We start from the raw sequence: 18165 nt of genomic DNA on the forward strand, positions 1-18165 counted from the left end.
CCTAATTGCCTCTTCCTAGGCCCCCATCACCATGGCTTTTTCCGGAAGGATGTCCAATCTAATTAGCATATTACCCTTTTATTAGTATAGATATGCATCCTGTCTACTGGGACTACAAATTCATTCATTTGGTCAAAATGGTGCCTATAGTGTGGACCAAAAGGGGCTCCATGATAACCTGACTAGCTCAGGGAAGGCCTGCGAGGCAGCCTTGAACACTCAGAAACCTAAAGTAACCACATAGGACAGTCTGAAATTAAAATTTTCTAAACTAAAAGCAGTTTATGGTGGACAGTCATGTCCTAGGCCGTATCTCCCCTGACAAAGGTCAATCTTTACTTTAACTGATCCTCTCTATCATCTTTTTGCATCTATGATAACATATTGTTGGAATGTCAAAGTAGTTTTCCCTTTTCCAGAACCCTCAAAGCACAGGCACCACTCTGTGGAGACCACAAATCCCCTCATTGTTACTGAGTTCATTATTGTCTGTTAACTATCCTGCATCCACATACATAAGAGAAGCATGTGTCTATAATTTTACTTTTCATCCAATCCCAGTGATTTTCCCACTTTGCTTTCTCCCGCCTCTCTAATCTATCACCAATGGATTTCATGTACTTTACTTACATCTCCTCCTCTGATTGTAATTTATTTATTTATTTATTTATTTATTTATTTATTTATTTATTTTAATAAATCTTTATTGTTCAGATTATTACAAATGTGATCCTCTTCCCCCCCTCAATTGCTCCCCTCCACCAGGTTCCCATCCCCCATTGTCCTCATCCCCATCCCCCATTGTCCTCATCCATAGGTGCACAGTTTTTGTTCAGTCTCTTCCTGCACCCTCACTCCCCTTTTCCCCGAGAATCATCAGTCCACTCCCCTTCCATACCTCTGATTCTATTATATTCACCAGTTAATATTGTTCATCAGATTTTTTTAATTACCTTGGTTTTTAGATTCACTTGTTGATAGTTACGTATTTGTTGATCATAATTTTTATCTTTATCTTCTTCCTCTTCCTAAATAACCTCCTTCAGCAATTCATATAATTCTGGTTTGGTGTTGATGAACTCCTTTAGCTTTTTTTTTATTTGTGAAGCTCTTTAACTGTCCTTTGATTCTGAGTGATAGCTTTGCTGGGTAGATTATTTTTTGCTGTAGGTTCTTGCTATTCATCACCTTGAATATTTCTTGCCATTCCCGTCTGGCCTGCATGGTTTCTGTTGAGAAATCAGCTGACAATCATATGGGTGTTCCTTTATAGGTAACTACCTTCTTTTCTCTTGCTGCTTTTAATATTCTCTCTTTGTCTTTTGCTCTTGGAATTTTAATTATGATGTGTCTTGGTGTGGTCCTCCTTGGATTCCTTTTGTTTGGGGTTCTGCGGGCTTCCTGGACTTGTAAGTCTATTTCTTTCCCCAGGTGAGGGAAGTTTTCTGTCACTATTTCTTTCAATATTCTTTCTGTATCTTGCTCTCTCTCTTCTTCTGGAATCCCCATAATTCTGATGTTGTTTCGCTTGAAATTGTCCCAGAGGTTTCTTACACTATCTTCAACTTTCTGGATTCTCTTATCTTCTCCCTTCTGCAGAGGAGTGTCCTCTGGCTCTTCGTGTTCTAAATCTTTGTCTTGATTCTTGTGATCTTCCAGTCTGTTTTTAGGATTTTGTATAATATTTTTTTATTTCAGACAATGTTTTCTTCATTTCTTGTTGATCCCTTATTATTTCTAGTTGCTCCCTTTTCATATCCTCATAGGTCTCATTTATTTTATCGGCCTTTTTTAGGATATTGTTGAATAACCTTATAACTGTAGTTTTGAACTCAATGTCCAATCTTTTCTTTTCCTCCCTCTCCTTCCTTTGGCTCCTTCCTCTTGTCTGCATTTTAGTTGTTTCCCTGATTTGATGGAATAGCTTTGTGTTCTAGATGTTCTGGTAGAGCCCAGTAGCACAGCCTTCCCAGTTACCTGTGGTGGACAGTCTTGGTGTAGCCCTTTGTGGGCTGTGTGTGCAGTTTTGTTGTTAAGCCTTGCTTATTGTTGCTATCACTGGGAAGCTTTGATCTCCAAGCCAATTGGCTGTGAGGATCAGCAGAGTCTCAGCTAGGAGGGCTTCTGTACTCTGCTTGGATAGGGCGGGGTCTCGGGGTGGCGCAGACAATCTTTGGTTCCCTGTCAGTCTCACCTTAAAAAAGACCTGTTCTTGGAGAGTTTCAGAAGATTGGTTGCAGGCGCGCGCACCTCTTTGGTAAAAGCACAGACAAGCTTTGGATTCCTGCCAGTCCCTTCTTAGAGAAAGCCAGCCTCTGGGAGAGCTTCTGTGCTCAGCCAGAGATTGGGCGGAGTCTCAGGTTCGTGCAGACAAACTGTTTTCCCTTTGGCTCCTCCCCAAGTCCCGCAGTAATGGCCTCTGGCTTCACACACCTCTGAGAGATCTCTGCCCACTGCCTGACAGTCTGGCCTCTCCCTGTCTGGGGCCGTCTATCAAAGCAATAGGCTGATTCTGTTTTCCTCTTGAACGAGAAAGCCAGTTGAGCGTTAGCTGTCCGCCCTCTCCGCGCACCGGGAGTAAGCCAGTAGCGAACTCAGCCCGGCCCGCCCTCTCTGCGCGCCAGGAGTAAGTCAGCCGCAATCTCTGTCTGGCCCTTCCTCTCCGCACCGGGATTAAGCCAGCGCCTTTTCGCGCACACAGTTCTCCGTACCTTCACAGTTCCTGAGGTTCAGCGTTCCTTCTCTCGCCTTCCCAGATGGCAGAGTCTCCTCTCAGCTAGCCATCCGGCACTTCAGGGCAATGCTTCCCCTGTTTTTCAGTTCTAACTTCAAATTTGTTGTGGTAGGCTGCATTCGGGTGTCTACCCTATGCCACCATCTTGGTGTCTCTCTGATTGTAATTTATAAAACAAGGTGCAAAACTGCCATTCTCCGGAGTATTAGCTCAAACCGTTGAGATTCTGCTTCGTGGCATTTGCCGACAGTTTGGCACAAATAAACTCACAAAAATTTTTCACAGGTTTAAATGTTTCTCATGTTAACAGTAGGTAGCTGGGCTCTGAAAGAATGGAGAGAGATCCAAGCTATAGGCAACAGAAAATGACTTCAAAGAGATCTGAGAGCAGGCAGTAGCAGCAGTAGCAAGGACCCATACGAGTACATCTAGTTCTTAATATTAAAAAACACATGTTTGAGGTTGGTGGTGGTAAGGGAGTCATTTTAACTGTAGGCAGTATGTGGAATTCCAGTTAGATATAATTTCATTAGGATAAGGTAATGTCTTTTTCATTTTCAAATCCCTAACACAATGGTTTATTCATAATGCGTACTTCATACGTGGATGATGAATTGAATTGGTTTCCAGGCAGCAAACTGTTCGTGACAGCAGAGGCTAAAAATGCACTACCCTGTTCATACATTTTAAGTTCCAGAGGAGAGGTGAGATATGAAGAAAAGGGAGAGAAATTAGGAGCTGAGTGCCAACTAATTCATGTATCTTGTCCTTGCTCCACATGACTCTTAATTAACTAAAAATGTCATGAGGACAAAGACATAGAAAATCCAGTTTCTGGCTGTTATTACTGAGTTTCAGTTTAAGCATAGTACTGGCTAAAGAGAAAGATAGATTTGTAATGTTAACACTCACAAAAAATGACTTATGTATTTAGATAATTTAGTATTTAAAATTATTTTAAGGGCAAGTTATGGTTTTTAAAAATAGTGCCATGGGCAGAAGTAAACCATTTCTGCTAAAAGCTTTGAAGGTTGATTTGAAGAAATGAGTTTTATGGAAGGAAAATCTTCTATATCTGAAAAAACTCCAAGCAAGATTATTAGATCTCTTTAGAGAGCGTACTGCTCCTTTTTATGACACAAACCACAGTTTCAAAGAAAGCTTTCTAAGTTATCTGATTTCCAATATACATGCCTAACATATATGATGATTGTTCATGAAGCATGGCTTGGTAAATGAAAACAGGTTTTTTCCATAACCAAATATATATTCCTGAGTTTTCTAGATATCCTGTTGATAGGTGAGACATAAAACAATGGTTTCTACTACCATTGCTGGCCTTTAGTGCTAATACAAACAAATTCAGACATGAGAACAGGGGGGAAGAATGAGTGACAGATAACTTGACAATATCTCAATATCTCATTCTTCCAATTTCAGTTGTGCCCTACTTTTTATCTCAACATCAAGGCTGAAGAAAGAATAGGAAGTTATAAGTTTTCACTGAACAGAAGTCACGTCTCAACAGGATTTTGCCAGGTATAAAAAGGCTTTTAAAGAAAGTGTGTCCCAAAATTACTAGTTGTATGGACATTTGTGTTCCTACAGAAGAAATTTCACCATTCTGTTCCTTGCAACAATTTGGTTCTAGCCTTTTGGGGTGAAAAGTAGTCCTATTATTCTGGTAGCTGACATGAGCCCATCAACCCATTTTCAGTCTCTCCCTTATTCACTGTGATTAGTTATATACAGGACAAGAAAAATAAACTCCCAAGTATCCTTACATGGCACAGAAACCCGTGCTATGGCTGTCCCTATGTCTTTGTGTGTATCTGTAGGTATGCTTCAATTGTAATAAGAACATAATCATTCTTTCTCACACTTGAAATTCATTTTCATTCCAACTCATTGGAAATTTAAAAATTTCAGGCAAAAAAAAAATTTCAGGCAAAAAAAATAGATACATTGAAATTAAAGTTTGAAAGCATAGACCAGTGTAAATTACTTAGAATAAGAGACTTCCACTGGACTCTCTTTAGCTAAATAAATATACAGGCTATTAAAATACAGAAGCCATTAGAGCAAATCAAATGAAATGTCTACCTGTTGAGAAAAAAATAAAAAACTTATTGCATGAGAAAGTAATTGCCTAGATAGGGATATAAAAATGCATATAAAAAGGATTTCTTCTTGTTATTCACCTCTACACAGCATATTTGAAATTACTTTGTATTAAGTTTAAATTGGTAGTGTACCTGCCACTTAAGATAGGAATTCCAATACAATTTGCCTTTTATAAGTAAATTTCTTTCTCTGTTGCAAAATTGCCTAAATTGATTTAGGTTCTTCAAAGTATAATTGTATTACATTTTATTTCAGTCAATTCTACACCAAAGAGTAAATGTCCAAGACATGAAAGATCAGTGCATTTACAATGTAACAATTGAATATTGAGAGTCTTGTCCTAATATCAAAATGTCAAATTACAGAAAAGGCTAAAAAAAAAATGTGAGAAATGTGTCTATGGTTCTCTCTGAAGGCTAACGAAACTCTGGATGAAATATTACCTTTCATTTCATAATAAACTTCTTTGACATGAAATTAACTGTATGTTGGAGACGAGAGTTTTCAATGAGAGAAAAGCATATATATATATATATATATATATATATATATATATATATATATAAAAGATTAATTTATTTTTCACTCAAGAGTAGGCAAATCACTTCAGCTATACAATTTTATGTGCTTAATCAGGAGAAACCAGTCTGTACATCTATTTCTACAGAATGATAAATAGGCAGTAAAACATAAATATTTACAAATAAGTAAATAACTGAAAAGAGGAAATTAACCCCTGCATATGTTATATATCAGCACTTCATATTCGTCCCTTAATTGTTTAATGTTTGGAGATTATTCAACATGACCAAAAGCTACTTAATAAAATATAACAATTATTAGGAAGGCCTCTAAATTGCATCTAAGCAGAACAAATGTAGTAGACATGATGCTGTGATACCCAGATTGCTCTGGAAGGAAAAGATGTGATGCCAAGATTCTGGGATGGAAGTCACCAGACAGCTGTCAGCTCCTTCTGGTTTTGCCTCATCTGAAGAGTATGGCCTTATGGGAGCTACACCCTTCTGAGAACAACCTTCAGGTGGCTGAGCCAGGCAAAGTTATAAAGACCTGACCATTTTGATCTCAAACACTATGATGAGCAAGTTTGTGCCCGAGCTCTCCACCAGCTTAGCCAAGTCTGTCAAGCCTACATCTCAGTTTGACTTCTTCCTCTGCTCAGTTCTCCTATCTCCCTGAACAGATTTGATTCCTAATAAATGTCTTGTACCATAAACCCTGTCTCACATCTGCTTCTGAAAAACCTCAATCAGTAATAGTTGGCACCAAGAGTGATCTAAGAAAACAGGCAATGAGATGGTGTTCTGGAACTAGATCACTCTGCACCCAACTTGCTATGAAGATTCCTGGCGGCAAGTGGAGCATGGTGAGCTGTTGGCACAAAGTGTTAAATTCTTAAAACTTTCACTGGTGGGAAGTTAAGAGGATGTATCAGTGGAAGGAAACACTCTAGCCAAAGCAATTTACTAAGAATGTGCTAGTTATGGAAAAAGCAGATGAAAGGATAAAGGAGGACAGAACATTATCAGTCATTACAATAATTGAAAAATCAAAACCACAATGAGATATTATTTCACATCAAGTAGGATGGTTGTAATGAAAAAGACAGATAATAATGAGGATTGATAGGGATGTGGGAAAACTGGAACCCTCGTACTTTGCTGGTGGAAATGTTTAATGGCCCAGTGTCTTAGGAAAACTGTTCCTCAAAAAGTTAGATCTTTGAGTTACTATCTGATCCTGCAATGACACTCAATGGAATGTAACCTAAGAACAATCTATAATAATAAAAGTATAATATGCTAATTAGACTGGAGGACCTTCTGGACAAAGCCGGGATTCCAAGGGAAGCCTGGGTCCCAGGTGCCTGAGGGAAGCTGGTGCCAGCAGCTGGGAGAAGGCAGGTCTACTCTTGAAAGAATTTCATGCATCAGGCTTCTAGTAAAACAATATATCTACATTAAAAAAAAAAAAAACTTGTGTGGAAATGTTCAAAGCAACATTATTTATGCAGTCAAAAGTACAACCAACTTAAATGTCCAACAACTGGTGAATGGACAGACAAAAAGTAATGTGTCCATATAATTAAATATTATTTGAGAATAAAAAGGAATGAAGTACTGATATGTGCCACCCATATAAAAGAACCTTGAAAATTTATTCTAAATGAAAGAAACCAGTCACAAAACCCTTCATATTGTATTTATCCATTTATACTGTATGTCCAGAATAGGCAAATTTATAGAAACAAAAGAATTAATGGTTTCTCGGGGCTAAGAATAATAAGTAGGGGGTTAGGGTTACTGCAAATTAACATGGGTTTCTTTCCGGGGGACAAAAACATTATGTTAGATTATAGTGACAGTCGTACAACACTATCTACTAAACGATATTGAATATAGACTTTAAATTGGTGAATTATAAGGTATGTGAATCACATCTCAATAAAGTTGGTAAAAGATTAAATCTATCCTAACCTGAAAATGCAGGGGTTTCCCTAATGGGGAAAAAACAAAGAAAGAAAACAGGTGGCTATAGCTAAATACAAGGGTTGTAGTACAAAATAATACCAAGCATTTGAGGAAGCATAGCAGGTACTTGAAAGCAAGGCGGGAAAACCCATATACGTCTTGGGTAACATCTAAAGGAGCAACAAATGTCTAGCACACAGAGGCCTTGGAAAGGCACACAAGCTCCAGAGATAGGAGATAAATCCTACAACTATCTAGGACTAACCACATCCTTAAAATTTTGGGAGTCCTCTAGTTAGGGCATGCTGGAACATGCCCTCAAAAGTCAAAGAGAAGTGGGTCTCTTGGGCTCTAAGAGAAGGATATTCCTCACTTCTGAACACTGCACCCACACAAAAAGCTTGGGGCATGAAAGGCTTCCAGACTTGAACAGGAATCAGAGAATAATAGGTTCTGCATCAGTTCCATAGTGCAGTTCAAGCAGCCTTTCTGCTTAGGCCAGAAGACTTGGCAGCCTGACCAGCATGGCTCAGTGATTGAGCCTTGGCCTATGAACCAGGACGTCATGGTTCAATTCCTGGTCAGGGCACATGCCCAGGTTGCAGGCTTGATCCCCAGTGGGGGACATGCAGGAGGCAGCCAATCAGTGATTCTCTGTCATCATTGATGTTTCTATCTCTCTTTCCCTTTCACTCCTCTGAAATCAAGACATGTTTTAAAAAGCGATTTGGCAGATACTATCATGTTGGAAATATCAATAATGGGAAAAGATGCTGGATGCATATTGCAGCAAGCCCTAGTGGATGACCACATAGGCTTTTATTAGTATAAATATGAGAGTGCATTTACAGATACTTTAACCATCAAATCAATGGTATAGACAGGGAGCACTACTGGAGTCCACAGGAAACAAGATCTCAGAAGGCTGGAGAAGTCCCGGGTTACTTAACAAAGAAAATGGAATTTGAAAGAAGAAAAACTAAAATAAACAAGAAAGTAATGAAGTCAAAGAAAGAAAGAAAGAATGAAAGAAAGAAAGAAAGAAAGCAAGAAAGAAAGAAAGAAAGGGAGGGAGGGAGAGATTGAGAGAGGAGAGAGAGAGAGAGAGAGAGAGAGAGAGAGAGAGAGAGAGAGAGAGAGAGAGAGGAGAGAGAGAGAGAGAGGGCGAAAGAAAGAGATGAGAGAAAGAAAGAAAGAAAGAAAGAAAGAAAGAAAGAAAGAAAGAAAGAAAGAAAGAAAGAAAGAAAGAGGGAGGGAGGGAGGGAGGGAGGGAGGGAGGGAGGGAGGGAGGGAGGGAGGGAGGGAAGGGAGGGAGGGAGGGAGGGAGGAAGGAAGGAAGGAAGGAAGGAAGGAAGGAAGGAAGGAAGGAAGGAAGGAAGAAAGAAAGGAAGGAAGGAAGGAAGGAAGAAAGAGAAATGTGTATTTTGGGTATGAGTTTGCCTTTACTGCCTGTAGGCCTCAGCCAGCACCATTGTCCAAGGGTTTATGCAGTGTTTTATATCCTGATATTTGAGTCCACATAACACAGAGATAGACCAGTGGTCTCTTTTCAGCAAATGTGATATGGGAATGGGCCCTTGATCATGGAATCCACTGATCATATCACATATTTTATGACTCAGATTCTGAAGGCTTGACAGTGTTGGTACACCTTGCTGAATGAATTCTTTAAGCACTATTGCAGAAGTGTCCGGGGGTGGGATAGGCAGGAGTTGTTTTCTGCCCTTCAAGATTCTGGCTGAACTCATAATCAAATCAATATGAGGCAGATTAGGAGAAGAAAATATTAAAGTTAAATAACACGTCTACCTGGGAGAGACCCAGGAAAACTGAATAACTGGCCCAAATGGCAAAGTCATTACCTTAAATACCGTTTGCAGCTTAAAGGGGAAAAAAAATGTTGGGATAGGGAGTCAGTTATGGGAGATTGGGGAGAAAAGCAGAGTAAGCAAGGATAAGATTGTTATGTAGATTTAAACCCTGGCTTTCCCCATTATAAGTTTCTAGAGATACAGAGTCATCCTTCTCCTCCTGCCACAGAGAAGAAGGCATCCTTACAAATGGAGATTTAGCTTACAAATATAAATGTCTCTTATAAAAAAGAACTTCTAATTGGCTTTTAGAGCTTCTCCCTTGTCTGCTATTTCTTAAAACAACCAGCCTAAAATAATCAATACCCCCAGAGGCCTACTTTGCCCCAAATTTATCTCCCCTTCAGAAGCTGTTACATAGGATGTTGTGTACATCCTAAATGAACAATCTTTGTATGATACAGTGTCGCCAGTAAGTAAATGCCTGGGAACCAAGGATTGGAATCAGGAGTTTCCACTCACCATTATTTCCAATGAGCAACTGGGGTCTCTTATGCTCCCATTTCTGTAACTCCAGGCTCTGCTTAGTGAGTGATACTTTTCTCAAAAGAGGGCACGATTTTCCAAGATACAGTAGAGTCCTATCCCATATAATAAAAGGCTAATATGCAAGTCAACCAAAGGGCAGAATGACCAGTCACTATGACACTCACTGACCACCAGGGGGCAGATGCTCAATGCAGAAGTTTCTCCCTAGTGGTCAGTGTGCTCCCACAGAGTGAGTGACACTCAGCCAAAAGCTGGCTCATGGCTGGCAAAGGTAGTGGCAAAAGCAGCGGTAGTTGTGGGAGCCTCTCCTGCCTCAGTGGCAGCGCTAAGGATGTCCGACTGATGGCTGAAGCCTGCCTAAGCTGGCAGTCGGACATCCCCCAAGAGTTCCCAGACTGTGAGAGGGCACAGGCTGGGCTAAGGGACTCCCCCCAAGTGCACAAATTTTGTGCACTGGACCTCTCGTTGAATTGTAAACTACACAAGAAAAGGGTGCCACTGTCTTGGCAGGAGCAATTGACTCTTATTAGGAGAAAGTAGGGTTGCTTACACAGTGAGAACACAGAGAAATGTAAAATACAGGTGATCCACCTGAGTGCTCCTTGCCCATTCATGACTATGAAGAGACACATAGGACCACCCTGATGTGCGAATGGCAGAGTGACCAGTTACTCAGGGATCTCAAGGGTTAGGAGCTGGGTCATGTCAACAGGTAAGCCACTAAGGATAACACGCTTGGTAGCTGATGGTGGGGTTGTCTAGACTGAAAATGGAAAAGACAGATGAATAGCAACTGTGGTCCCGGGACCCAAGTGCAACATCAGGGACTATAGTTTGTTTCACTAACCTCCTTTTTCTCCCATCCAAGTACTAACCAGGCCCGACCCTGCTTAGCTTCCAAGATCAGATGAGATCGGGCGCGTTCAGGGTGGTATGGCCGTAGACTAATCTCCTTTTTCTATGTTTCTCCTCAGAAAGAGATGCCCATTGGAACTTTGCAAGAGCTATACTACAATATCCATAGATCTGTGAATCTATGTGACATAGCAAGTGATTGTGGAAGATGGACATGGAGGTGCAACACCCAGATACACTTTCAAGGAAAGACTTGCTGTTCAGCTGTGGGGAGCAACACAGGATGGCCTCCAGCTGTCAGCCTCTCCCCACCACCTCCTAAGGTCTCTCTCACCTGCAGAGAACTTCCTCGTCAGAGGTCACATTCTCCCCAGAATAGCCCTCATCTCTCACTAAGCAAAGCAGGAATATAAAGCTCTAACCAATACCAAACAACATGAGGTTTCTGAAAGGCATTATTCAGTCCAGAGCTTCCTACATCAGAGTTCCTTTGCTGCCTCTCTTCTTCGCCAACAAATATCCTGTCCCCAAATGCTGTTTTCAACATCTGCTTCTAGAGAATTCAACCTGGGACAACAAATTTAATAGCAAGCTTTATTCAGATTCAGAGATACATGAAGTAGTAATGCATACCATTATATTCCTTTCAATTGATGAAATACTCTCCTAATATATGAAGATATCATTATTTCTTTAGCCTAAATTAAGCTTTAATAGGAGTGTTTAATAAGTATAATATTACCAAAGCTAAATAATTCAACTTTCACATTTTTACTGTCTTTGATATATAAAAAAACAATAACATTGAAAGTTGTGTAATAACAAGATAATCTAACTTTAAAAAGGCTATTTTGACCATTCAAGTTGATAGAAGTAGCTTTAGTATAGAAGAATTTATGTTTGAGTTTTTGGACTATTTTTATTGTTTTCTACACATTTGAATTGAATACTTAACAATATTTCAAAATCATTTGCACAATTCAAAGATTTACATTTCAGTTTCTTTATCTTTTTCTATACTACTGATCTGAATACTTGAAAATATTTCAAAGCCATTTACCAACAGAAAAACAACCTTAAGTTAGGTTATTAGGGAGTTCTGAGTATTTTCAAAGATAAGACAAAGTTAATATTGATGCTTAGACACCCTCCTTATTTCTCTTCTCACCAAAGTTCATCATGCACTCTCTTTAAAGGATGCTTGGCAGATGAAAAGCACAGATGACCTGTCCCACGGCGCATGCCTAATAGCTGCATCTGGAGTTGATGTGATTTTCCTGGATGCATTAGCATTTGGCAGTGTGATAAATATCAACTGCCTGGGATTTCGAAGCTTTATAAAGTTCTTGGGTGATTTTGCACTTCTAGGCTTCAGCTCTTTATCATGTTCTTATGGCACTTCAGTCAGAATTCTCCCTCTAAGTAAAATTTTATGACAGAGAAAGGGATGTTTTATCGTATCACAGCTTGCATTTTCAACTTTTCTGCATGAGTGAGAATGGTAATTTGGAAATAATCCACAAACAACTAGACAATCTTTCAGAAGCAGGAATGGTGGTGGCATAATAACCAAACATTTATATTAATAAGCAGATATTAAATTTTCAAAGTCAATAATTTACCATTATTGATACAAAAATAAAATAGCTTGCATTTATATTGCACATTACATATAACAAAATGTTTGTACATACATCATATCAGTTGATTCTCAGAAATAACATGCAATCATGTTTGGCAGTTTTTAATATCTGTTTTGTAAGAGACTAGCAGTCGGGTGCACGGATTTGTGTACCAGTGGGGGTCCCTCAGCCTGGCCTGGCCAAAACCCACTCTCCAACATCTCCCAAGGGGTCTTGGATTGTGAGAGGGTGATTCTCTGGTGACACACCCTGGAATTAGGCTCCCTCCTCTCTGGTTCCAGTGCATCACTGGAGACCACATCTGCCAAGTCACTGCAGCTCAGCAGCTGTTGTGTTAAGCATTTGTCCCCTGGTGGTCAGTGCATGTCAAAGCTACCAGTTGAAAGGTCAGATGGTTGCCTCGGCTTTTATATATAGATACTGGGGCCCATAGAAACTAAACAGGGGAAATTTGGCACAAATAAATATTTTTAAAAATATATTTCTTTATTGATTTAGAGAGGAAGGAAGAAGGAGAGAGAGATGGAAGCATCAATAATGAGAAAGAATCATTGACCGGCTGCCTCCTGCACGCCCCCAAATGGGGATCAAGCCCACAACCCAGTCATGTGCCCTTGGCCGGAGTTGAAACTGGGACCCTCAGTCCACAGGCTGATGCTCTATCCACTGAGCCAGGCCGTCTAGGGCAGCACAAATAAATATTAAGCTATGATATAAAAATAAATGTAAGATGTAAGAGAATTTTTTATATCAACCTAGGGCTGGGGAGAGTATTCAAGTACATACATACTTGAAAGGGGACCTCCTTTCCAAGGCAGGCAAGCAGACTGCATTAAAGAAGTAGAAGTCGCAGCTCACTGGATGGCAAAAAAGTTTTTGATTTCTCTGGTCTAGAGCTGGGTCCATATTCACTGGTCAAGTAGCCAAGCAACATCTGGTGGATGAGCCCACGGGTGTGCGGAGAGTGGGCCATTAGTACTGAAGGAAGGCCTGGAACGTGTGATGTTAGTGTTGCAAGGGCTGGGAGAAAGCGATCACCTGGTGAGGCCAGAGCATTGAGGTCCCCAAAGGGACCACACATTCTTGGCACATCAACAGATGTCCTCAAACTCACACCTCTGACCAATGGCGCAGCAGCTGGAATGAGTAGATTTTATTCTTCCTGCAATGTTACTACAATGTCCTCTAATGAGAATGGTTACTATTGTGTTCACTGTAAAGGGGAAATTATTGAAGGGTGAATTTGGAGCTGAGAAGAAATAAGTTAATAAGGTCATGACCTTTAGTGAGGAATCTTTATTTGGCTAAAAGTAATTCTTGGATATCTCTATAACACTTCCAGCCCATGAGGAAATGAATGCTTCAGTTCTGAAGGGAGAATCTGAGTGGCTCCCCGCAGTGGCCAATGCAACCATTTATCTATACATCAGTGTTAAGAAGCTATCTGAATGGTATAATATGTATACCCACTTTTACAAAGTTATACTAATGGGACTTTAATTATTGCTCTCAATGATATTTTTTCAAGCCTCCTCTTATTTATTGGAGTTGCCATTGAAATCTCTGGCCTCAATATGGAATGTATTAAGCTTTAATTAAAATATTAATAATTTTCAATCCAAATATTCTTTCCCTTGGCAATCCTTACATTTCACAATTAACTTTCGCTGACATTTCTTTCCTTAAAGTCATCCTTCCTATAGTAATATGATATAGTTACTGTCCTGCTATCCACTGTTGTTTTACTGGCATGAATGGAGATTATCCAAATATCATCACAAAGATATTTTCAAGATGCTTGTGATCAATAATCTTTTTTACACAAACTGAAAAAGCAATCACTGCCTATTCCTTGTGCATTGGAATTGGCCTTTTCATCTACTTTTCAGATTAAGGAGAACTTTTTATTTACAAAAAAAAAAAAATGCCTGGCTGGTGTGGCTCAAAGGTTTAACAGTGACCTATGAACCAAGAGGTCATCAGTTCAATTTCTGGTCAGGGCACATACCTGGCTTTCAGGCTCGATCCCTAGTAGGGGCATGCAGAAGGTAGCCAGTCAATGTCTCTCTCTCTCTCTCTCTCTCTCTCTCTCTCTCTCTCTCTCTCTCTCTATATATATATATATATATATATATATATATATATTCTAAAGTTTTACATATGTCTAATTTTCCCCCGATTGACCCTCCCCCCCCAAGTAATTCCCACCCTGGGCAAGCCCCCACCGCCCCAGTGTCTGTGTCCATTGGTTATGCTAATATGCATGCTTACAAGTCCTTTGGTTGCTCTCTAACCTCTCCAACCCTGCTATTTGTCTCTGGATCTATTCTTGTTCATCAAATTATGTTGATCATTATATTCCACCTATGAGTGAGATCATGTGATATTTAAAAATATTTTTTAAAAAGAATGATTTGCTTTAGAATGCGAAGGAGATAAATTAGAGCTATTTCTCTTATATACTAATTAATGCAGTGTCCACTACATAAGTCTTCCTCCCACTGGTTGTATAATAAAAATAATTAACCTGTTTTTACTCCTGGAACTTTTCTGCCATCACCCAGAGGAGTAGGATGCTTTTCACACAGCGAACAGGGAGCCGAGGCCTTGAGTTTTGCTTCTGTTTTGGATCTCTTCTGGTGCAGGCATATACAGAACACATTTCTCATTCTTGTTTATGTAATTACTCTTCCGTGGCTAAAATCCTTCATTTTTCAGTATCACTTTGAAGAAAGAGTCCAAATATCTAGGCATAATAATAAAAAGAAAGATTATTTCTAGTTAAGGCAACCTTTTCACATTTAGCTCCTCAAGACTCATTCTTGATTTCAGTGACCTTTAGCCCCTGAATATGCTCTCAGTCCTTTAGGCCTCTACACACGTTACTACTTTTGTTTGGCATGTCTTTCCTCACCTGAAATATTCATATACATATTCAATGATCAGCTTCATTGACTACCTCCTTTGTGAAGTCTATGCCAATCCCTACTCACTTACTTTTTATTCCTCACTGTTTCCACAGAATTCAGATACTATTTCCATTATAGCATTCTCCATGCCTTTTTGTGTACTTGGCTGTCTCCTCCACTAATTAAAAAAAAAAAAAAAGAATATAGCCGAAACCGGTTTGGCTCAGTGGTAGAGCGTCGGTCTGTGGACTGAAGGGTCCCGGGTTCAATTCCGGTCAGGGGCATGTACCTTGGTTGCGGGCACATCCCCAGTAGGGGGTGTGCAAGAGACAGCCGATCGATGATTCTCTCTCATCGATGTTTCTAACTCTCTATCCCTCTCTCTTCCTCTCTGTAAAAAAATCAATAAAATATATTTATATAAAAAAAGAATATATATATTTCAGAGAGAAGGAAGAGGGAGATAGAGATAGAAACATCAATGATGAGAGAGAATCATTGATCAACTGCCTCCTGCATGCCCCCCCACTGGGGATTGAGCCTTCAACCCAGGCATGTGCACTTGACCGGAATCGAACCTGGGACCCTTCTGTCCACAGGCAGACGCTCTATCCACCAGGCCAACTGGCCAAGGCTCTTCCACTAATTTATAATCTCTTCGAACACTAAGTGTAACGTATTCTATTGTTGTCTGGAGTGCCTCTATAGAGCCAGGCATGTATCAATAGCTATAATGTTGCTATTGACTTCCATTGTTACTCTTCTTTGGAAGATTGCTCTTGGTACAAGGAGGGTATTGCCCCCATTCCAGCAGCTCTAACAAGGGAGATACCGCCAGACCTGGTTTTTATTGCACTTGACTTTATTGCATTCCACGAGTGTTGTGTGTTTTACAAACTGAAGGCAAAACTCTCTGATACTGTTTCAATAATCTGGCTATTACTAACAGGAAAGGAGTAAAGGGAAGATTAGATAATATCGGTCTGCCGTTTATACAGCTTTGCTAATGTAATGCTCTCCAAGTCTGTTCCCTGCTGATCAGTGGGGGAATGCACTGGACAAAGGCAGTTTGGGCGCATGCCCAGGGAGGTCTGAGTGACCTGGGAAGGTGCCAACCTGTTTGTCAGTCACACCTGGAAATGAGTCAGTGGCCAGAATAGGCATGGCCACTGCAAGGGCTCAAATCTTGAATATTTAAACTTCTGAACAAAGGAAGTTCTCTCTCTCTCTCTCTCTCTCTCTCTCTCTCTCTCTCTCTCTCTCTCTCCCACCCCCAATCCAGGCATACTGGGCTCCTGGCTCTCCTATTGCAGGGGCTGTGCTCCCCTGCACCCACGTGGCTCACAGCCATGTGGGGCTCCCTCCACACGTGGCTAATGGACTTTAATTAGCCCGAATGCTGAACCACACCCGGCTGCCACATGGAAGGAAGCTCTGGACACTGGCCTTGCTTCTGGCTCTACTGGAACCCCAGCTGCCCCTCTTTCAGGACTGGCTTAAGGGGCAGGGGACTTTGGAACCTGACAAATGTAACTGCACACAAATGGAGCTTTTTGCCACATCTCATTCTCCCCTGGGAGCTTCTGAAAATGCTTATTTCAGTGGCACCCTAAGAATCACCCCACTCCCACTAGCAACGGAGAAATCTGATTCTTTGGAAACACCTGTACCAGCAAAATGATTATGGATCACTTTATTGTAATACTCACTTTATTACAGTGGTCTGGAACCCACAATCTCTCTGAGGTGTGCACATAATTGCCTACTCCCTCCACCCCTTGTCTGTGCACTAGAAAACTCTTTCGGTATCACTCATAATCCTCATGAGATCAAACTGAGATTAAACTTGTCCTAAAACCATGTCCTTGCCTAGTTTCTTTACCTGACACATTCTGCTTCCCTCTCTCCCTTACAAGTCATCTTGCTGAAGAAACCACATTGCTATTGTGCTGAGACTTGGGTATTTTCATCAGCAAATATTTGTAAACCCTGGACCTAACTTAGTGCTGTTAAGGCATAGGGAACTCAAGAAATGTTTGCTTAGGGAAAGGAATTGAGTAATTCAATTGAATATATTTGATTATTTGTGTCTTTCCTTCTTCATTGCCATGCTGCCTGGCCCCTCTCTCTCTCTCTCTCTCTCTCTCTCTCTCTCTCTCTCTCTCTCTCTCTCTCTCTCTCTCACTCTCTCTCTCTTCCTTATCCTGAGAAAATGGTGATGCCTTCATGGGTTGTCCCAATAACTCCATAAGGGACCTATGCACAGGTGACCTAGGGTGCCTCAGCAAGAAATCTGACACGTATGACCCTAGGTACTTAATTAATAATTCCACCGAGCACAAATTACTCAGGAGACAAACATACAATGTACGAATCACTCATGGTTTATTTATCAGAGTCCAGGTGGGTTCCAGAATCCTAGGCAGGCCACCCAGGGATACACACACACACACACACACACACACACACACACACACACACACGGTTCTCGGAGGACGTTGCAGCTGCAGCTCGGCTTGAGTTGAGGCCTCTCACAACAGCTCATTGTCTGTGGCTCAGGGTTCAGGGCTCGTGGCTTGGGCAGAGCTTTGACGGGTGCAGGCAGGGGAAGCAGAGAGAGAACCTCTGTGGAGGAGCAGAAGGGACATCTCTGATCTTCTGTGGAGCTTCCTTTTTTTATGTGTCTTCAGTGCTCAGAGGTGTCTTCAGTGTATCTTATCAGTGGGTCCCAGGAGCCTTGCTATCTGGTCTTACATATGGGGTACAGGTCACTTTATCTATTTTCTACATACAGGTCACTCAAGGGTGCTTATCAGTTTGTTTACATTCCATTCCATACTTTTTTCAGATATCACACTTCAATTTCACACTTTTTCAATATTATATTTATCCTTATTACTATTACTATAACATGGGTTCCTGGAAAATAATTAGCTTCAGTTGAAGCTATCTTATAGATTTTTTAGCCATAATTTTCCTTCTTAGGTTTTGAATTCATGAGTTTCTTAACGCTTTCTCTATCAGTGAGGTCCAGAGCTATCTGGATTA

This window comes from Pipistrellus kuhlii, unplaced genomic scaffold (assembly GCF_014108245.1).
Source record: "Pipistrellus kuhlii isolate mPipKuh1 unplaced genomic scaffold, mPipKuh1.p scaffold_m20_p_16, whole genome shotgun sequence".
In the NCBI taxonomy this organism is placed as follows: domain Eukaryota; kingdom Metazoa; phylum Chordata; class Mammalia; order Chiroptera; family Vespertilionidae; genus Pipistrellus; species Pipistrellus kuhlii.